The 22551-nt window shown below is 46.5% G+C and overlaps 1 protein-coding gene across 1 annotated transcript in view; it reads right to left on the bottom strand.

The window, feature by feature from the left end:
* Positions 1-22551, bottom strand: part of TRIM71 (tripartite motif containing 71) — a 61938-nt gene that overhangs the window by 38065 nt on the left and 1322 nt on the right. The window lies entirely within an intron of this gene.

Here is a 22551-nt window from a genome sequence, read left to right as displayed (position 1 = left end):
AACTCCAACAACAACTTCAGTTGTTAAACTGGAAAAGGCTGATTTAAAGAAGCAGCCCTTAACTGAGAAAATACAAGCTCAAAATGGGCAGTCACAAAAAATGCTCTTTGCATAAAATACTTTATTTTTCTGTTCTAACAGCTTAGGACATTTTTTGTTCTTGTTTCACCTCCAGGCACCTTAATAGAAAAAGTGCATTGTCTGATGTTATTTGCATAACATTCAATCCAGGAGTTCCTGCACAAAGAAGGGCTGGTGCTGTGTGTTTCAAGCACAGGGCCCACAGGCCCACATCCACGCTGCCTTCTGATCTGGCTCTGCACTTTCCCTGGAGGCAGCAAGACAGAGGCGTTTTCAGGGAGGTTCTAATAGCCCTTGGGCCAGAAGACTCCCTCCCAGAATATTACTCATCTCTGGAACAGAAAATCCAGCAGCTATTGGGATAAGCATGCAGAGGAAGATTAAACCCTTTAATAAAATCCCGAAGAAGGGGAGGCAGAGGATTAGCTCACAGGAGGAAAGGAGGGACCTGCTAGCAGGAGAGGTAGGGCCTGCCTACCCCAGAGATCTCTCCCTAAACAAGACCCAATCCAGCCATCACTCCACTGGACAAGACCCAGCATCCCTTACTTCAAGGCCACTCTGTAAAGCCTGTCCCAAGAGCTGGGCAACCCCAAGTGCTTTCTTCATCACCAAAAGTGAAAAATGAGTTACTGCTGTATCTTAAAATGCTGATGAATGATAAAAAAGGGAACTGGGTGGGGAGGGATCCTCTGAAGGGCACTAATCTCTCAGGCCTTCTCATCTCTCCTTGCTCCACCCTGTCCAACCTGCCAGGATCCCCAGCTGTCCCCACCCAGCCCCACCTGGCTACAGCACCCAGGGCCTCCCCCCCCCCCCCCGCCGCTGCTCTGCCACAATCTCTCCAGCCTAGGCCCCGCTGGGAAGGGCTCAAGCCACCACCCCAGTAATCCTACAAGGCTTCCCACTCCACCTCCCAATTACAGAAAACCAAAGGCACCTCGATCAAAAAACCATGTATTCAAGCATCTAACTGCCTAAAGATTCAGAGCGGCCTGGCCCCTGCCCTGGGAGAGGGTCATTTATGACCATTACGGCCAGAGTAAGGCAGGCTCCCAGAGGCCCATAAAACTCCCAGGGAAGGAAGTGGGGATTAACCACTTCCTCCCACTCCTCAAGAAGGGGTTTCAAGCTCCACCAAATTGCAGAAGAGAAGGGCTCCCTGGGTGGGGGAAATGGGGGACAGGGGTCCAACGATGGTACACCTAGTAGTACTACACCATAGCTTCTTCCAGGGGACATGACTCACTCTGGCATCTTTCAGGATGCTGTGATTTTTACAGCTGGGTGCTTTTTGGGTCCTGTTGCCTCCGGAGGTTCGTGGGGACACTCTACCAAGCCTCCTTGCCCCTCAGCATGGGGCTGGACTCTGTCCAGGGAGGGACTGGTGTACATGAGGATCATGTGTTTATCTGACAAGTGCTATGCACGTACAATGGCTTGCTTCTTTTACATACTAATCAGCCTGATTTACTGGATTGAAACGGTCCCATTCCTGGGCAGTTTATAACACCCTCATCTTTCAATGATTTTTATTGAAAGTGATTCCAGTAACTCTTACACAGATCTAAGGAGAGCAGCTTACAAAGAAAGCCAGTAACATATATGTAAACCAAGTTTGAGCCAACTCATTAGAAAAGGCCCTGACGCAGGAAAAGACTGAAAGCAGGGAGAAGGAGACGAGATGGCTGGATGGTATCAACATCTCAATGGACATGAGTGTGAATACGCTTCGGGAGATGGTGGAAGACAGGCAAGCCTGGAGTGCTGCAGTCCATGGGGTCTCAAAGAGTCAAACATGACTGAGCAACTGAACAACAAGTTGGCTAAAGGAGAAGCAAGTCAGCGAATCTCCCTACACTGAAACCAGGAGTTTGACTCCGAGCTTCCTGGCAGTCAGAGCAAAATGGGCAATACGCCACAACTATGTCACTGTCAAACCATCCACTTGAGAGGACCAAGAGTTTTCCTGGCAGCAGACCGAGACGCAGCAGTGAACCTGGAAGCCCCCTTCTCCGCTCTCCCAAACACAGACTCGCTCCTGCAGCCTGCTCACTGGGCTTCTCTTCCCCAAGGGGCAGAAATTCCTGCTGAAATCCTGAAGAGACCATCTTTCTTTCTCTTGCTAGAGAAAAGCAGATATAAGTGCCCAGAAGCCCTATGGTATGTGGAATGAGCTTCCCCTAAAATCCTCTTGTAGAAAATCCCAAAACTGCTCTTCCTAAACTACTGCCCAAAAGCTTCAGACCGGAGTGTGCCTCCCCACCTGCCAGGATGGCTGGGGTCTTTGGCAGCAACGGACCAGGAGTGCAGTCAAGAGCTAAGCTTCCGCCCACCTCTGAGCTGGCATTTGGTTTCCAGGCGGAGCCTCCAAATCTCTCCCCCACCATTCTCGGCAAGGATCCCCGGTGGTTGGGGTGGGGGAGAGGAGGTCAGAGGGCTCTTGTTCTGGGTATTCTGTCCTGTGACTTTTTTTTTGTCCTGTGACTAACTGCTGTCACCTATGAGAACTCTTTACCAAAAGAGTCTGTAGCAGCCTCCAACCTTTTAGGCACCAGGGACCAACCCGGACTGCTTTCGTGAAAGACACTTTTTTTTCCAGAAACCAGGGGTGGGGCAGGAATGGTTTGGGTATGATTCAAGCGCATCCCATTTATCATGCACTTTACTTCTATTATTGTTACATCAGCTCCATCTCAGAGCATCAAGCATTAGCTCCCAGAGGTTGAGGACCCCTGGTCTGTAGGGGCCCAAAGGCAGAGTGGGGGAGGGGTGGGTCCTGCCAGGGGGGCTGGGTGGTGGGGGAGCCTTTCACTGATTTCAGCCTCTGCAGTAGCTTTAAGGAGTGTCCGGAGAACACTCATACAAACTACAGGACAACCCAGTTAAATTTTAATTTCCAACAGACAACAGTGTGTCCCAACAATGCACGGGGCATACTAAAAAACTGCTTACTATTTACAAGCTAGGCATGGGGGAGGCGTTGCTAGAGCCTGCAATCTTGGTCAGGAGGCTTCCTGGTGATTTGGGGGGTCCCAGCTGGGTGAGGTGACTCCTTGAGAAGGGGAGCCTGTAATTTTGAGGTTACTCATTAGCACAGCAACCAGGGTTTTTTCAGTTTTGCTTTTAATGGGCAGAGGGGCGTTTCGTGTGACTGTGGTAAGCACTAGAACGGGTCCACTTGATCCAGCCCAGGGGTGGCCGAGCTGGTCTGGGGCATCACCCCCCAACCCCGCAGACCCGAGCCCTAAGAGCCGCCCCAGGGGCAGAGACCAGGCTTCGGTGGTGCTGGCCTCTCAAGCCAGGGCATCCACATTCCAGGAGGCCGCCATTCCCGCCCTCGGGAGGGACAAAGGGCCTGGGGGGGAACTGCCCCAAGCATGGGGGTGGGGTGGTATCCAAACAAAACTGGGCAGAAAAAAGCGCCCCCAGCCAGAGGCCCTGGGAAGAAGCCCACCCCCCTCCGCGCCCCTCACACGGACAGGAAGGCCCAAGTAAGAACTCCAGCTCAGACACTAAAATCCAACCTTCCCAACACGGAATGCAGTTTAGGGGGGCAGGGTCCCTAGCTGTGATGGAGTAAAGTTCAAGAGAGAAAACTCTCTAAAGGAAGCAGGCCAAAAGCTCCAAATGTAATCATTAACTTTATCTTGAGGGTCTGTCTTTGTATTCTCGCCAGGGGCTGGCTTTTACAGTAACCCTACGCAAACATTTCACTGTCCTTCAAAACCAGAGGGTGGGATTCGCGTGCTGGTTTTTTAAGACGCCAGCTCCTGCATCGCCACAGATGACACCAGACAGGCTCCACTCAGGGATCCCCAGCACCAAAGACATCTGGAAGCAGGGGTGCAACGGGGGTGGGGTCTGGGGAGATCAGCCCAGGCTCTGGCCAGCGTGCTGGGGCACACACTTTTGGGGCCCACAGTGGACAGAACCTGCGACAACTGGAGAGATGAGAGACTCCAGGGCCTCAGTGAAGAAGACGGGACAGGCTGACACAACTGCAGGGTTCCCTTTCTGAGGGGGGAGGTGGTTCCAAGCAAGGGTGACTCCGTTCCCACAAAAAGACCCCTTTCAGCATCCCCAGCCACAGGTTTGCAAGGGGGCCCAACCGCTCCCTGGAGCCTGTTTGAATTAACTCCGCAAACACTGGTTGAACATTTGCTTTTTTGCAGATAACATTCTAATCGCCACAGGGTACCCAGCAAAGTGCTTCCCAGTTTTGCAGACGCCCTCAAAGGCTCCCCCAGGCCTTTCTTCCTGGAGGCCAGGACTGGTCCTCGCCCTCTACCTGGGTGGGTCCCACCTCACTCTCACCCCTTTCCCCTTGCAAAAAAAAAAAAAAAATTCTCTTTCAGGCCTTGTATCCGGTTCTCACAGTATCCAACCCTGATTCCGTCCCAGCCTCGGCTCAGCAAAATACTACTTCCTTTGCAGGCAGACCCAGGTTTCGCTGGGGGCGGAGGCCAAACCTCAGGAAAGAGGAAAAGGGCAGAAACCAACTCTGGATCCCGACAGTGCCTGGGGGTTAAGGACCCCTCCCCTGCAACAACACTCAACGATCAACTTACTAAAGAAGCCTCCTCGGGTCTCCACATGCAAAGCGGCCTAAAACCAGTGGAAGCTGGCTGTGAATGACACAGCCATGGCTGGTTTGGGGCAGGGAACTGCCCCCACCCCAAAGTGTAGTGAGTGTCCTCTGTAACAACTCAAGACTTTTCCAAGAAGTTCAAAACCAAAATTTTCTGAACAGACAGTCTTCAGGAATGGAAGTTACCAATTGGTCACCCCAATTGACTTGGCAGGCCTGGAAAGCTATGAGTTTTCTCAGAAATATTTGGGACCACATGGGCCTAGGTTTAATCATAAGAACCCTCTAAAGCAGCAGTCCCCAACCTTTTTGGAACCAGGGACCAGTTTCGCGAAGACAATTTTTCCATGGATGGGGTGGGGATGGTTTGGGATGATCCAAGGGCACTGCATTTATTGTGCTCTTTATTTCTACTATTATTACATCAGTTTCACCTCAGATCGCCAGGCACCAGATCCCGGAGGCTGGGGACCCCTGCTCTAAGGACACACAGGACTCCAGCACTCTGCTGGGACGGCTTCATCTCCTCTACTGCATTACCCTTTCCTGAGCCCCGGAACAGTGTGTTTTTTGTTTTGTTGTTTGTTTTTTTTTTTTTAAAACACGTGAGCATGTAACATCTCATCAACAACAATTTAATGCTTTCACATGCACATGACTCACCAGGACACCCCAAATCCCTGGTTGTTCGAGTTCCCTGTATCACGGTAATGTGAGTAAGGGTCCCCAGAAGGCAACCTCCGTTCTAGTCCTTTGTGTCTTCAAACACCCGGAGAGGGCAGACACATGGCCGGTGTTCAATGAGAAGTGTGTTGATTGAATGGAATTTACTTCCACATTTTCCAAGCAATCCTTGAGGAATTTGCCTCCCAGCAGGCAACTGCTTGCTGGAAAACAATGTTCCCTGACCATTTGCATTGTGGCCCTGAAACGGCAAATGTTTAAGATAGGAGAAAAAGAGAGTATCTGGGCCTTTGCAGAGGATAAAATGCCTCTCAAGGGTCAAGATTCTAGGCTGTTTTACAGCTCCCCCCACCTCAGCCATAAACCAGGACATCAGACCCGGCAATGTTGCCATCAGTCTAATTCACATCCAAAGGCCTGTGTCCAGCTCTAGTCTCCATAAATCCTCCCAAGACCAGAGCAGCAGGCCAAATTCTCCAGACGTGAGCTCTGAAAGATTACTGCAGCAACGGAACCTTCTAAGGTGGTAGAAATGTTCTGTCATGATCGTGGTGGTGGTACCACAGATGTATAAATTTGCCTGAACTCACCACCAAAATGTGTGCTTATAATTCGTGTGTTTGGGGCTTCCCTGGTGCTCCAGTGTGGCTAAGACTCCACAATTGCAAAGCAGAGGACCAACTTTCGATCCCTGGGCAGGGAACTAGGTCCCCCAACTCAGAATTTGCATGCTGCAACTAAAAATCCCTCAGACTGCAACTAAGACCTGGCGAAGCCAAATAAATAATAAGTAAATGCTTTAAAATGGGTGCATTTGACTATGCCTACACTACCCTCAACAAAGATGAGGACGAATGCTACTAGATTTCAAAGACAAAGCAAGACGTAGAACTACAGGTGTATTACGAATGATACTTTCCAAGCAACTTTATTAACATCAGAGTGTGCCCGATTAAATGATAAGTCCAGTCATAAAGGTAATGGTGCAAAAGCACAGGAATAGAGACCAATGACAGAATCCACAGCCTGTTATCAGGAGTTACATCTGGGTAGTGGAATTAGCAAATTGTATATTTTTAGCTATTTAGCACTTGCCTGGATTAAAAGGACTACTTGCTTCTCTTCCAGTTAAAATACCCAATGAAGATTAAAAACTCAGGGAAGAAAAGGCAGGTCTGCAGGACCCTGCCCAATAACTGTAGGCAACAGAACCCTGACTGATGGGCTTCCCCGGTGGTCCAGAGGTTAAGACCCCGCCTGCAAAAACAGGGGACACAGGTTCTGTCCCTGGTCCAGGAAGATCCCACGTGCCACAAGGCAACCAAGCCCGTGCACCACAGCTACTGAGCCCGTGCTTTACAGCAAGAGAAGCCACCTCAAGAGAAAGCCCGTGTGCAGCAACAAAGCCCTAGTGCAGCTAAAAATTAAATTTTTAAAAACATAGTAACAAACAAAAGCCCACTGACTGATGTCTAATGGGCCTACACCAAGCCAAGTATTACCATTTACCTGCTGCGTATCTCCTTAACAGCCAACCAACACCAAAGAGATTTTTAAGAGATCACCGGTATATGACCATAGAGCATGAACATCCAATATACATACATTAAACTGCAACCCAGTTGGCATTCACCGAGCAAAGGTCTTAATACTCCCTTCTCTTCGCCCCCAGCAGACAGCTACACTCACAACTGTTTCCCAGAAATTTAAGGGTTCAGAGAAAAAGGGGAAATGAGACTGTTCACTCACAGTCAGGATCTCAGGCTCATCGTTCATTCCAGATAAAATTAGATCCCACCTTCTAAGATACACTAAGAAAATATTCTAAGACATGATTAAAGACACAGTATGCAGAGACAATGAAAGACGATCGTCAGTAACACTGAAATTTAACATGTATACCAAGTTAAATTAAACTGGGGCCAGCCAAGGACTCTGAAAAATCTGCTGGAAGAAGGAGCAGTATTTATCCAAAATGCCTACGAATTGATTTTTTTTTTTTTAAACCCAGGAGAGAGGCCCAAGAACCAAGGCAATTTGGGGAGAGAATCCAAATGGTCAATAAACAAAAAGACACCCACCCTACAGCAATCACAGAAATGCAAAGTCAGTCAATGGGACGAGCCATTTTTCTCCCATTAGATTGATGGCAACAGGGCCGGATTGGGTGGGAGGAAATGTGGCTGGCAGGAAGGCAAATTAACATTTCAAATGTGCCTTGCTAGCATCTGAGTAAGTCCCTGGCTGGGGGGCTCTTCCCTCCAGAAGTCACAGGGACACAAATAAATGGCAATGGCCAATGCAGAGAAAAATCTCACATAAAGGAACAGCTAAATAAATTCCACAGCACGAACACCGAGCCTGGAGCAGTAGTCACTAGCAAAGAAAGTACAGGAAAACGTCTACATTAAGACTGTCTTTCTATATGTTCCGTGCGTGTGTGTATGTGAATAGGTGTAAAGGTTTGGTAGGAAACACACCGAAATTACACACTTTGGGAAGAAGTAGGTCTGAGGGTATACTTATAAAAAGTTTCTTACAGATCATCCTAACAAAGATATTTATGTGTTACTTGCATAATTAAATAAGGATTCAAGTTAAGTGGACCAAATCAAGTATTCCTGGGAGGGAACACAAAGTAGCTCTGAGAAAACTCTCAATTTTTCATTCATCCAGCAGCTACAAGCTGAGCATGCTGAAGGAAGGAAGGAAAGGTCAAATAAATAACAGTCACAGACATATACATATTCAGAAAAATCACCACCCAGAATGACAAGCGCTGGGAAGTCTTAAGCACAACTCAGGTAAGAAAAAAGCAAAACAAAACGCAGTTAAGGAAAAAAACACTCAAGTCAGTTAAGAAAGAAAGGAAAAAAACTTCTCAATGTTGTTAAAAGAACACATACTTAAAACAAAACTGTTCCCTCTTCCCCCTTTCATGGACCCTATCAAATGTTTGCAAATGTTGAATGGTTTTTATTAAGCACTCACTCATCCGGGTTCCTCTTTTGAGTTCACTGTGGCAAACCTGTCTGCCTTTAGCCCCAAGACGGGGTGAGACCTTCCCACCGTGAGTGGCAACACGTACAAGTGCCAACTGAAAGTCAAGCAACCAAAATGAGAAGAGCTTGGCAGACAGGACAGAGATATCGCCCCAGTTATTTTTTAGACTCCTGTTTTCTTAACCTGTTGGAACCTCAGAATACTGTGGGCTTACCCCCATGCAACACCCAAGCCTCACCAAGTTATACAAGCCAACATCGGGGCTTGTATTGTATTGAGTTGGAAACGCAATCCTTTCTCCCAAACTAAGGCCAAATATCCCCTCCTCATCCTCATCGTTCCATCTTACACGGTCCTTAGATTTTATTCCCATATATTTGTCTGCTGCTTTCCATGACTTTTTTTTTTCCTTCGGTGGAGAAGAAGAGAATTGATTTTGCATCCCAACAGGCAAAAAAATCTTGAAAAAAACCTTGAAAAGAAGTTCCAGGGGGCTAGAACAAATAGACACTGATGAACATTACATTCAGAAAAATTCTGCGCTTGCTTCTGCAGTAGACCCCATACAATCAACGCAGGGGGAGGAAACACAAGATTGCTGGAAACAGTCCATGTGAACCCCATCCCTCCTTTTATGAGGGAAAAACGGTTACGTTCCAAATTCTGAACAAGCTGCATTTTCAGTCTGAGATACCCAGATGCAGAGAGCCATTCTTCGCCTGTTCCCGTATGTTACTAACATTTCAATGGAATTAACAACTTCACCTCAGTTCTTAGATCTCAAGGCACATCTGTCTTTTTACTGTACAGCATACTTAAGGGTGAATAACAAGATTACAGACTTAGCAGCTGCTGTGAACCTCAAATGTTGCCTACAATGAACTGCTATCTCGGGCTCAGAAAGGATTCTGCTAGGCCCTCATACCTTGGTTTCTATTCACCACCATAAATATCAACAACCTCAATATGAAACGTCCCTTTCCCCTATTAATCTCCCATTTAAAATGGAGACGCTTTTCCACCTACACTCCATGGCGGCGATTCTTTCCAGGATTCCCCTAAAAGCTCCAGGTATTTGCGGTGGTCCATCACTTATCAGAGTTATATTTTTTATTTTTTACATGCACCCATGTGGCTTTTAAAAAATCTGGTTAAACTGGTAAAAACAAATGTTCCTCTTTGTATGTATATGCCTCCTGAAAGCTCTGATAAAGTTGATAATAAAATGGAAATAAAGACCAAAGAGAATTGTTCTGAAAAGTTATTAATAAAGAGCAGAGAAAAAAAAAAAATCAACAAAGGGCAAGGCTAATGGGGGGCAGACAGGTGGCTTCCCCTGTCCCCCTAGAGCACAGCCTCCAAAGCAGCTCCTGAACTTTGAATTTCTGTCTTCACTTAAATTTTTAAATTTCGTATTAAAAAAAGAAAAGATGATTTACAGTATCATGTTAGTGTCAGGTGTATGGCGCAAGGGTTCAGTTTCACACATACATGAAAGTACATATTCCTTCCTTTCCAGATTCTTTTCCCTTATAGGTAAACACAAAATACTGAGTACAGATCACCCACTGTGCTCTACAGTGGGACCTTGCTGTTCGTGTAAATATACATGTAGTGTACCCTGCATTTTTTCATCAGGAAATACCCCATCTGATCCGCAAACAGAAAAGACAGCCCTAGGCAGACAAATGAAACCGTCAGCATCCTACAGAGTGATGCGGGAACTAGAGTCTCAGAGCCACTAAACTTTGCTGACAAATGTTCCAGGATGAAAATGGGGGCTCCAGCTGGTGCCTGTGACCACCAAGACCCAACACAGCACTGCTCCTATTTCAGGCATCAACACAGTCACCATCGCTGAAAACAGGAACCCCAAGAGCCCTTCAGCTGGGGAACGTGAAAACTATGGTGCAATGGAAAACTACTCAGCAAGAAACAGGGAGGAGCCGCTGACACCAGCCACCTGCCACCTGCGAGGACTCATGGACGCAGCCTGGCAAGGGGAAAGGGCCCCGATTCGAGGATCCAACGGTCTCAGATTCCATTCCATGACCTGCCGGAGAAGACCACACCAGAGGACTAGAGGAGAGGTCGGAGGCTGCCTGAGGCCGAGATGGGTATTGTGGGGTGATGAGCTGCTCTTTAGAGCTTGGAGTGATGGCACTCTCCGCCCTTGTCAAGAGGTGCAGAAGTGTACGCTTAAAAAAAAAAAAAAATCAATTTTACGATGTATATGTTTACCTCAATATGCAAAAACCAATGCCAAAAGCACACAAGAAGAAATCACTTAAGTCAGAAGTGAGGTTTCCCCTCTCAGCCTTGGGCTCTGCAGGTGAAATTGCCCCCTCAACTGTAGGACAAAGCCTGGGGGGGCAGGTCATCCCTAAGGCGGAGGAGAGGAAGGGGAAGCAGGGACCCGAGCTCCTTCCTGCAGGGCCAAGGCTCCTCCCCTCCATGAGGTCAGAGCCCTGATGGGCTGGAAGGGTCTAGAGGGCAGTCAGGGAGGTTCCCACAGCAGTCCCTATGCACCAGAGCTGTCGGCCCAGAGCACTGCTTTTGAAGAAGGGCGAGTCCCCCGGTCCCAAGCTGGCTGGATAAACAAGCCCCATGAAGAAAAGGGATTCACGGCTGTTCTGCTCACTGCTCCGTCCCCAGGGATTCCTACTTTACACCAAAGCTGAGTTCATAGGCTTACAGGCCTGCTTACACAGACATTTTCTGCACTGATTTCATTTTTACTTAAAACTGTCTAATTTATACAAACAAGTGCGGAGGACACAGGGCTTCCCAGGTGGCTCAGTGGTAAAGAATCTGCCTGCAATGCAAGAGACACAGCAGATGTAGCTTCCATCTCTGGGACAGGAAGATCCTCTGGAGAGGCAAACAGGGCTACAGCCCTTTGGATCGAAAAAGAGTCGGACACGACGGAACGCCTGACCACACACACACACACACACACACACACACACAACAAAAAAAAAACAAAACACAAAAAAAAAAAAAAAAAAAAAAAAAAAAAAAAAAAAAAAAAAAAACACACAACACAACACACACACACACACACACACACGGGAGAACACGCACAGGTCTGGAAACAACAGGCTGTGTCCCCCCTGTAAGCAAGCACAGGGCGTGGGCTGAGTGCTGCCTGCTGGCAAGTAAATAGCAAGCTGGGTTAGTAAGAGTGTGAACATACCGTCGGGACTGGGTACTTAACTCCAGCTATGTTCTACGCCCCCTCAGCCCAGGGTCTCCCCCATGTTTTCATGAAATTTTCAAATGGAATCAAGCACCAAGCGGGAGTCCATCTTCCAAGCAGTGCTGCTTACTGAGCTCTGACTGCCTCTTAGCTTAAACCCACCCCCAAGCGGGCCACACCTCTGCTTTGCCAGCTGCATCCCTGTGACTCCGACACTAGGGAACTTGAGGGGGAGAAAGGTTTTGCTCTGAGTTCTGCTTCCTGGGTGGGCACTTCCTTCAACAGACTTCTCTAATCCAAAGTCACGAGTTGTTTCAGTGGCAGCACCTGATTCCAGGTTTCTAACGCTGACCGGACCGACAGGAAACCACGGGAGTATTAACAATTCCAACTTTTCCCTCTTCTGATCTCCCTACCCAAGGAGAGGAGCTGCTTCCCACAGCTGTTACCCGCCAGCCAGGCACGCAAGTACTGTCTCTCCTTGCATTGCAATTTCCCAGCGAAAAACTCACGAACTCAACAGTCAATAATGCTTTACATTAAATTACCTGTTAAAGTAACTAAACGTGGCTCTAGCTCCAGACTGATAAGCCATTTCCTCTATATGTCAGTAGCCACCCTCCTAAAAAGGGTAAAAATGGGAATTCCCTGGCAGTCCAGTGGTTACGGCTCAGAGCTTTCACTGCAGCTATTGAGTCTGATCCCCGGTCAGGGAAGGGAGACCACGCAAGGTGTGCAGATGGCAGGAGGGGGAAAAAAAGGAATGGACCCCTAAAAGTACCGTAATTTCACTCTTGGATAGGTATCTGGAAAAATTAAAAACTTCAAAAAGATACCTGCACCCAATGTTCATAGCAGCACTATTTACCATAGCTAAGACAAGAAAGCAACCAAAGTGTCCATCGACAGATGAAGGCATAAAAGATATATATATATATATATACACATACTACTCAGCCACAAAAAGAATGAAACTTTGCCACTTGCAGCAATGTAAATGGACCCAGAGAATATAATATGCTTAGTGAAAAAAGTCAGACAAGAAGCATGACATCACTTATTTGTAGAATCTAAAAAATAAAAAGCATGAAACAGCAGAACAGAAACATGCAGACACAGAAAACAAACGAGAGGTTACCAGTGGGGAGGGGCAAGATCGGGGTAGGGGATTAACAGGGACAAAGCACTGTGTGTGAGATGGACAAGCAGCAAGGATATACTGCACAGCAGAAGAAACCATACTCATTATTTAGTAACAACCTTCAACAGAGCATAATCTATAAAATCACTCAACCACGATGCTGTATACCTGAAATTAATATACTACTGTAAAATCAACTAGACTTCAATTTTACAAGATGGGGAGGGGGAGCCTAACACCTTTCTTAGGGATGCTGAAAGGCAAAATCAGATAAAAGGTCGTGATCACAAACACTCTACAGTCAAGCCAATGCAGGCTGCTGGAAGCCAAAACCACTCCTGCCTTCTTTCCATCTTTTACCTAAATCCCATCATTCTCCAAGATTCCTGTCTTTCAGCCCAAACTCACCTCCCTATCAGAACCTGCTCAGATGCCAGGAGAGCTTGCTTTAACACTTAGATTTCCTCTAGTAATGTGAATAAGACCACATATAAAGCAGCCACACGGGAAGCCAAGAATCCCTCTGCCCCATTCAAACCACTTTCTTCCAGTTCCATCCTCCCAGCGAGAGTAACCAGAGGCTTGGCAAAGAGCACAATTCTAAGCAGCAGGCATCCAAGTGTTTTGATGACAAATCTTAACACATCAAGTCCTCTGTGAGCAATCAGGAACTGCCCTAATTATTTCATGTATCAAATATCATTTGGCCATCAACCAGAAAACATTTTTTCAGAAAGATAAGCAGCTTATCTAATTTCACGAAGAAGGAATTTTACCCGTTTGATTGCAACTTGCAGGAAAAGTTGAAGCCAAATTTTTTTCACGATACTGAAAACATTTTTTCTAGCTCCTTCTTCAAAGCGTCTTCACGTAAATCATAACTTCCCTCCATAAAGAGTTCTCAAAAACTACTTCCACCATTTCCATCTGAAAGGTCAGAAATCAAGGATAAGAGACTTGTCCAAGGTCTCACAGTTACTTCAGGGTGACACTGGGCTGTGAGCCCAGGTGTTCTTACCAAGAAGCTACAAGCATCTTCCCATTCTGTGGCTTGAAAAAGAGTGAGTTTCCTTTGTTTCTTTTAACAAAATACAGGCAGCACCACCATTTTCCATCACCACTGGGAACCGGCAATCCAGAAAACATCTTTCTCAATTTGGTCCTTAAGGCCAACATCAACCAACCAACATCAATCTGGCCTAAGAGCCCCAAACCACTAGTGTTAGAATATTTGCTCTGACGTGCTGGGGCCACAGGGTGAGGCTGCGTTAGAGACGTTTGGCCGAGGAAGCATCCTTCTCACTTTGATACTGAGAGATCTCCTATGAGACTTAGGCATCATTTCAAGAGATTAAACTCAAGGCCTCTTCCTTGCTAAATTACTGCTCTGACAACACATTAAACCTTAGAAGGAGAGGCAGTCACAGTAACGATGGTCACACTCACTTTTGCCAAGCTGTACCTATGCGTGCATTCTCAGTCACAAAGTCGTGTTTGACTCTTTGTGATCCCATGGACTGTAGGCCACCAGGCTCCTCTGTCCATGGAATTCTCCAGGCAAGAATACTGGAGTCCAGGGGATCTTTCTAACTCAGGGATTGAACCTGTGTTTCCTACACTGACAGGTGGCATCTTTACCACTGAGCCTAGGAAGGCTCCAGCTGTAAATTACTTGTATGTTATTTTTCTCCTTAATAACTTAAAAAAAGAAAAAAAGACCAAAATCAAAATAAAACACAAGACGCTAAAGATTCAAACAATAAATTCAGCATTAAATTTCAGACTTTTAAGGACCAGTTTCAAAAATATAATTCTGGACTTCCCTGGCTAAGACTGCACCCCCAATGCAGAGTCCAGGTTCCATCCCTGGTCAGGGAACTATGTTACACATGGTGCACCTAAGAGTTCCTATGCCGCTACTAAGACGTGGTGCAGCCAAATCAATACATAAATTTTTTAAGACATAATAATGATATATTTGCCAAATATTGTACATAAATTAGTAGAGCGAAGAGTGCTGGACCAGGCAAGTTCCCGCTAAAGTCACTTCACCACCCCAGCCTGTCTCCCCATTTGTAAAGTAGCAGTTTTTCTATAATGATTTAAGGCCTTTCTTGTGATAACTGAAGTTTCCTCTTCAGGAACACCTAAACTCGCAACTGACAACACCGTGAAATGAGAGCTTATAAAATATTCCAGGCTCTGAAATCAAACTGTTCCCTGGAGCAAGTTGATCTCTTTCCTTGAAATGTCACGGTCCCCCAAAAGATCAAGACTTTAAAGATTAATGATTCTCAACACATCATATAAAATATAGACACAAACACTGGCCTTCCACCAAAAAAAAAAAAAAAAAAAAAAAAAAGCCACAGGCATTGATGTAGCCTCTTAACACACTTATGCCCATCTTTCCGCTAGGCTCAGGGAGCCCTGTAACCCAGAGATGGTCTAGCCCAGAAGTGAAAGTTGAGGGCTAGTTTTTCTAGAGTAAAATAAAGTTTATGCATGTTTCTTCAGTTCACCTTGCACCACTTGAAAGAATCCCTGCATCTTTCCAATTAGACCAGAGTAAACTGACAGAAGCCATAGTTTCCAACATCGACAAATAGTTTTCTTCCACAACATCCTCTTCGGAGGCAAAAGGATGGGGTGAGGAGTCTGCTTCAAAACTCAACAGAGCTTACTAATTACAAACAGCAAGGTCCTATTGTACAGCACAGGGAACTATTATGCAGTATCTCATGATAAACCATTATGGAAAACAAATATTAAAAAAAAAGAATAATGTATATATGTACAACTGAATTACTTTGCTATATAACAAAAATTTATATTGTAAATGAACTACACATCAATAAAGAAAAAAATTTTTTTCCCATTAAAAAAAAATGTTTACAGGGATTTCCCTGGTGATCCAGTGGTTAAGAATCTGCCTTAGCAAGGCAGGTGAAGCAGATTCCATCCGTGGTTGGGGAACTAAGATCCCACATGCCAGGGAGCAACTAAATCCACATGCCTGCTAAGACCCAACACAAACAAGTAAATAAATAAATAATTTTTTAAATATTTACAATTGCCTTCTAGTGTGCTATAAGACATTTTAAATACATTAATTGGAATGCTTACAACACTGCAAAGTGTTACAGATGAGAAAACTAAGGCAGCACAAGAATCTCAAAATCACATTGTCTAAGAGTGGTTAAGTAAAAATAAACCTGAAGAAACACCACAAAAACATTTTCCCAACTTCTACCAAAATTTCCTCTAGTATATCCACTTCTCTGCTCAGCACTTATCCAGTACAAGCCTAGAGATGACCCTCAGAAAAAGATCTTCCTCTGACAAAGAGAGGTAGAGCAGACAGACCAAAATCTTCGATGTGGTCTGCCCAAACACAGCATCATCATGACTGCTGATGCCACCTCTTCACCATGCTGAGTTTTTTAAACAGCTGTGCTGAAGATGTTCTATCAGATCCACGTGTAGCAAAATCTCCATGTCCAGACTTTTTCTCAGAAGCACATCGTTAGCATTATGTCAGTTGGTCAAAGATATCAAAGAAGTTTCAAAACCCATTGTCATTTCAAGAAAAGGGAAAACACACACACACACACACACACACACACACACACACACACACACACACACCCACCCACCCACCCACCCCACCCCCCCCCCCCCCCACCCCCACCCACCCACCCCACCCACCCCCCCTTCAATTGCAAGCAGTTAAGGCTAGATGGAAGGAAATGGCTGGCTGAACTTTCCAGGAGTAACAACTCAAGGCTACAGTTGCTGACCTTCGAGAGAGGCTCAGGGGTTCCAAAACCAACTCAGGGACCCTCAAAATTCACAGGGTGTGGGAGCCAGGAAGGGAGCCCTTGGTCTACACAACTGACCTGATCCACTTCAGTCTACACAGCTGACCTGATACACTTCACTGTCTTGGGCACACTGCCCTGCTTCATGCAAGTCCCATTAATGTCGGCAGAATGTGGCCCCGGCAGTCCAGGGGTTAAGACTCCCACACATCCACTGCAAGGAGCGGGGTTTGATACCCGGTTGGGGAACTAAGATACCACATGGCCCCTGGGGTAGCCAAAAAACTTTGAAATAAGTTATGCCCTTATTCATGATCAGGGCTCCTCTTTCCAATATTTACAACTTCAGCTTGTAGTCTGTATATTACTGAAAGCAGTATCACTAAAGAATACCACTTCCTTCTGTAAAGCAGTTATCCTTCAATAAAAAATTAATTAATTAAAAAAACACACACCACTTCCTTAGGGCAACTATGTGGAAAATTGTTTTTGAACAAATTACTAATTTCTCGTGTCTACTGATCCTTACAGATGTACTAAAACTAGGGCTCACTTGGTAGGAACTGACGCTCAGGTAAGAAAAATCTACATGAAAGAGGACAAAACAAAACACTGGTCTGATGGCTTCAGATTAAACCAGAATCTCCCCAAATTTCAGCTGGGTTTGAGTGGGAGATGAAAGCCAGGAGTTAGGGGTCTTCCCGTTTCATTCCACCCTACCCTCAAAGCCAGCTGCAAGCAAACTAAAGCACGAAGGAAGCGGAAGATGCCCTCTGAGAAGGCAAAGAATTACGCCGGAATAGGGTTTAAGCCAAGTTTCAGATGTAAATTGCCTACGCTCAACCCCCCACACCCCTCCCAATTTTTCTGTTAACAAGTCAGAGCCTTGTCAATCAAAACAGTCAATCTGGTTTCAGTCAACTAGGTTTGTGGGTACAGACAAAACCTCAAAGGGAGGAGAATAATTTAGGACTGCAGAAGCGGGAGGTCGCATCAACTGAAGAGGAAAGATGGCTCAGGCTTCCTCCTCCAAGTCACAAAACTTAAAAGCTCAAGGGGAGGCAGAACAGAGTGGGCTTCGAGGGTGGCGTCTTGCTCCCTTTGGGCGACTGTTTATTCTTATCAGTACCTTTTCGCTCCCTTCCAAAGTAACAGAGGTGGCACAAACAGCCTCAGTGAGTCAAGCCCTGAACTCTTTGTTAGTGTTATGGGGAAAGGCAGGAGGAAACCGCCTGCGTGGTAGAATTCTTCTCAATCTTTCGTTTAAGTGTCATGAAGAATGACATCGAAATGGTCCTTTATTCCCTAAGAATGAATACATCTGAAATAAACCTTGCCCTGTGAGAGGAACTGGTGAGAATAAGCAACCCATGTGACTTCAGTAAGCACCAAAGGAAATAGAACTTGGAGGGGATTAAACGTGAGAGCTATTTAGAATTATCTAGTAAGTTAAAATTCTTCATAAGCAGAAAAAGTTTATAAACCCTTTCTTCTCCTGGCAAACTATTTTAACAACAAAAGAATTTTAACCATTTCACCTCATTCATGGCTTCCTCCAAAGCTAACTCCCTTTCTACATATGCGTAGTTTTTTTTTTTCTAATGAAAACATAAAAAGCAAAACAGTTGTGCTCAAAATTTTACATGTGCAGAGAAATTAGGAAACTCTACATTTTAATGATGGTTTTAGTGCCCTGAAATCTGAAAAGGACTCCCTGGAATTAGCATTTATAAGTAACTAAAATGGGAAGGAAAGCTGGGATGGAAAAAGGCAATTTTATTCAGTCTTTAAACACTTTCAGACTGCTTTAGTCCTACAACTATTTAACTTGTAAACACTGAATCATAAAGAATGTATAGTGCTATCAAACGAACTGAAAGCACCCATTTTCTCCCTAAAATATTTTCATTGTTTGCAAAATATATATTCCTAGCATTGGAAATAAAGATCCTGGGGACCAAAACCAAGTCTATGCAACTCCCAAACTAGTGTGTACTCCTTAGCAAGAAAAACTGGTCGTAAGTCTCCAGAGACAGCGTTTATTCCACAACAGCCTCAGTATCACCAGCATCCTTTCTGACTCGGCCGTGCCGGTGAGGCAACCTCACCAGCACAGCTTGCCAAGCTAGCCACTTGCCTGGGAGCCATGTTGGTGAAACTCATCTCTGTGCATTTTATGGAAGACCAGGCACATTCCTCCAATCACATGTAAATTCTTCTTTTAAAGTTCACAGTGTAGAGATTATATTCAAAATTAACATTTTGAGAAGTTAATAGTGAACATTTCTCTCCCGGATATTTTCCTCAAGCATTTTCGTAATTCAACAGATTTCAATCTACAAATGTCCACCTGCTGAACTGGATTCAAAGCAGGAATCTTCCAACTATTTCCAAGGTATGGAAGGTCTGATTTTCTGGGAATAGGTGAGATGTGTGTGCTAAGCAGACATACATCTACCAAGTCCTATCGAACTGGTTGAGGATGCGGAGAAGAAACAACTAGAATGCACATATTTACCCATTTTTTTACTCTTGTCCTTAAACTAAAAGACCTCTTACTATAAATTTTACAATTCACAAGGCACAAACATATAATTTTAAAACACAAACGGATGCATGCCTGAGAAAACTTAGCCTCTGCAAATACAGAATAAAATATATTCATGCCAATTCGAGTAAAGTCCCCATTCACAGGAACTTATTCAAAACAAGATACAAGGGTACATTCCACAATCAATTATTTTAGGCAGCAAACCTTTTTCCTCTAGGCTGTTTGGGGCTGATTTCTGGAGTGGTTTCCTCAATATTTGGGGTCAACATTTAGGATCAAATGGAATTGGAATTCTAGAACCTATCTTCCAGGGAGTTTGTTACACACACAGAAATAAACTGCATTAGTCCCTTCATCCCACTTTCCATCCAGGAGACTCAGGAAAATCCACCCCTACTCCCACCTTCCTAACTGAGAACCAACAATGCCATCTTCGGAGTCTACAAAGAAACCTTCAGCTCAAGATGGCAACTAGGTCACCCCTGCCCTACTCCCAAGTGACAGGGCCTTTCCGGGGACCGGAACAGGCTCAGACCCCACTCAGCTTCTCCCATTTACAGAGCGCTGCCGCCCGGCCCTGAACACACACACACCCTTTCTGCTCGCAGTGTCGCCTCCGAGGCAGCCAAGGAAGGGCTTGCTTCCCACGTGCAAGCAACACAACATTAAAGGACACCTCGTGACGACGGGAGCCGCGCGCTCCGGTCCAGATCAGCGCCCCATCTCTCCCCGCAGATGCGTGCCGACCCTGTCTCGGCCCCGCCGCGTCCGGCTGGAGGAGACCCGGTCCGGACAGGTCGAGCCGCCTCCGCCCGCCTCTCCCGGGCCCCGTGGGAGGCGCGCGGCCGGCGGCCCCGGGGCGCCGACCACCCACCCCCGGCTCCATTATCAGCCAGGCTGCCCGCCAGCAGGCCTTTTGGACTGACCGCCACAGAGGCGAATAACCCAAACTCTCGTTTTTCACCTGGACCAAATACAGAGTAGGAGGAAGCAACCTTCATTCCATTGGAAAACCCAGCTCCCTTCTTTTAGTTTTCCGGTTAATGTTTTAAAGCAACTCTCAGAGAACCATCTTACGCGGGCGGGGATGCCTAAGGAACGCAGTCTGGGGGAAGAGACCCGACCGGCTACCCTCCTAGATGCCAACTGTTGGACGCACTCTTCCTAAAATTAAAGGGGAAGAGCCAGGCATGGGGGTCCCCCTGCCCAAGGTCAGGTGGCATCAGTCACCATAAAACAAGGGCACGCTGAATTATTTCATGGAGCATGTTGACACCGGAGCAACTCAGAAGAACAGCACATCTGAAAAATCGAAGCACACTGTACCCACTAAAAACACAAGGATTTAGGCATTCCTTCCATCACTATCAGAGGACAAGGTGGTCATCTCCCATAGTGACCTCAGGCTCTTTTCCCAATCGGAAAAGGGGCTTTCTAAAGGCACATCATTCCGAAACTATTAAGGATCACTCCCTTGGAAAGAGAGAAAGAATTGAGGCCGGGGCTGGGACCCCCTGGGTGAACCAGGTGCTTTTCCTCTGAACATCTGACTTTCCCATTCACAGCCCTGGTCTATCCCTTTAAATTCGGTAACATTCCAAACCCAGAAAAGATTAAAAAAGATCTAAAAATTAATTTCCAAGTTTTCTTCTTTAAAACCAACAGGGAGGCAAGGGGAGTAGAGTTTGCTCAAAACTGAGAAAATTTTGTTTTTAAAGGATAGTTGGTCTAGCAGTGTAGGATCTTAATGCCTCTGCCCAACAACTTCACCAGAACTGCACACGTTAAAAAACCGAAATGTTCAGGGCATCCAGGTACCTCCCAGGGTGAGGGGAACACCGCTCACTTCACACACTCCCATACCATTTGAATGGTTTTATAATTTGAAAAGTATATAAACCTTTTACAAGTCTGGCAACACTGAGCATGTACTGTTTTAACCCAAATAAAACGTATACGGATCTTTAATTGGGAATATAAATAAAAGCTGACATTTAAACTCAACTGCTGAGAGGGAGGGTTCCATCTACGCCCCTGCCAGAAGGGAAACTGGGGCGGATTCGAGGCGCCCTCTCCCGCCTCCTCCCCCTTGACACTAAACTTCCCAGTGAGTTGGTTCCCTCTTTCCATTCCTGGGATTGGGATTCAACTCTCTTTTACCTCAATCCATTTTTTGAAAGAATCTGCTAGAAACATTCAGCCCTGAATGTGGGAAAACTTTCACAAAGTCCATTCAAAGCTTTAAAAAAGGAAGGCAAAGAATAACGGCCCGCCTAGGCTTCGTACCTAGAAAGAAACTTTGAAAATGAGGGGTCCACAACAAGTAGATTAGAATTTCAACTTTTTTCCAATAGGAGAAGCCGGCTTAAGGCCAGCAGGCAATAGCTCCGCCCTCCTCCCCAAATAACAGGTTAGAAGTGGAAAAGACTGCGCCGGGCAAGCCTCAGCCGCGCTCGCAGCCAGCACGCCCACCCCACCTCGCAGGCGGCGACTCCCACGAGGACTCCTGTTCCCCTGCAAGGCGAGGCTCTAGCATCACGTCTCCCCGAGGGACTACAGGTAGATCGCATCAAGGCACCGACCCTCTCAGCAGAGGCTGAGCCTCAAAACGTTCGGCCCCTTCCACTCATAGGCTCCAACTGCTTTAAAGTGGCACACGAGGTGAAAAATATACAAGAAAGGTTTATTCCACCAACAGCCAAGAGCCAAGTGAGCCCAAAGGCTGCCCTTCAGCCTTCGGGCTCTGCATGCCCGGTTCGAGCCGCGTGCAGCCGGGGTCGACTTGTTCCCCAGGGGCAGTCGAGCCTCAGGGTTTGAACGGGGTGGGGACACCTCCCAACCTGGGAAACCGGTTCTCGGAGAGACTGAGGCCGGGGCAGGCGGGGCGGCCCGAGGACTTCCAGCTGGGTGAGGGCAACCGGCAAGGTCCCCCCCGCCCCCAACCCGCAGCTCCGGGCGCAGCGGTGGGCCCACGAGGCTCATGTCCACACAAGGGAGGTTCAGGGGCCAGAACGCGCTTCTTCTCCACGTTGTGGAAATGGAACCTAGGGAGCTGGAGGCTGAAGACCCGAGGCCCTCACAGATCCGCAGCTGCCCGCTTATCCCACACAAGGAGATCTCCCAACTACAAGTATAATCCGCCCTCCTGATCGCGCACGTGGAAAACCAGGGCATTTCGGGCACGTGTACCCACTCACCCACTCGACCCCCTAACTCCTGGCCAATGCCTTACTTAAAAGCAACCATCGATGAACTTTAAACAAACAAAACTAAAGTGAGGGAAAAACCTAAATGGGAGAACTCAGTATGTTGGGAGGCCTCTAGTGTACCCCCACACGACCACATCTACTCACAGACACACACACCTCCATCCCTTGTCTTGCTTAAAACAATAGCCTGCCCGTTTTGTCAAACAGAAATGAGGAAACCAAAGTCTCTAAAGAGGGGGCTATCTCCAACCTCGGGAGCTGTCTGGAGGAA

The sequence above is a fragment of the Capra hircus genome, chromosome 22, assembly GCF_001704415.2.
Source record: "Capra hircus breed San Clemente chromosome 22, ASM170441v1, whole genome shotgun sequence".
In the NCBI taxonomy this organism is placed as follows: Eukaryota; Metazoa; Chordata; class Mammalia; order Artiodactyla; family Bovidae; genus Capra; species Capra hircus.
The sequence above is the reverse complement of the archived record's forward strand: the minus strand, read 5'-3'. Positions and strand labels throughout refer to the sequence as shown.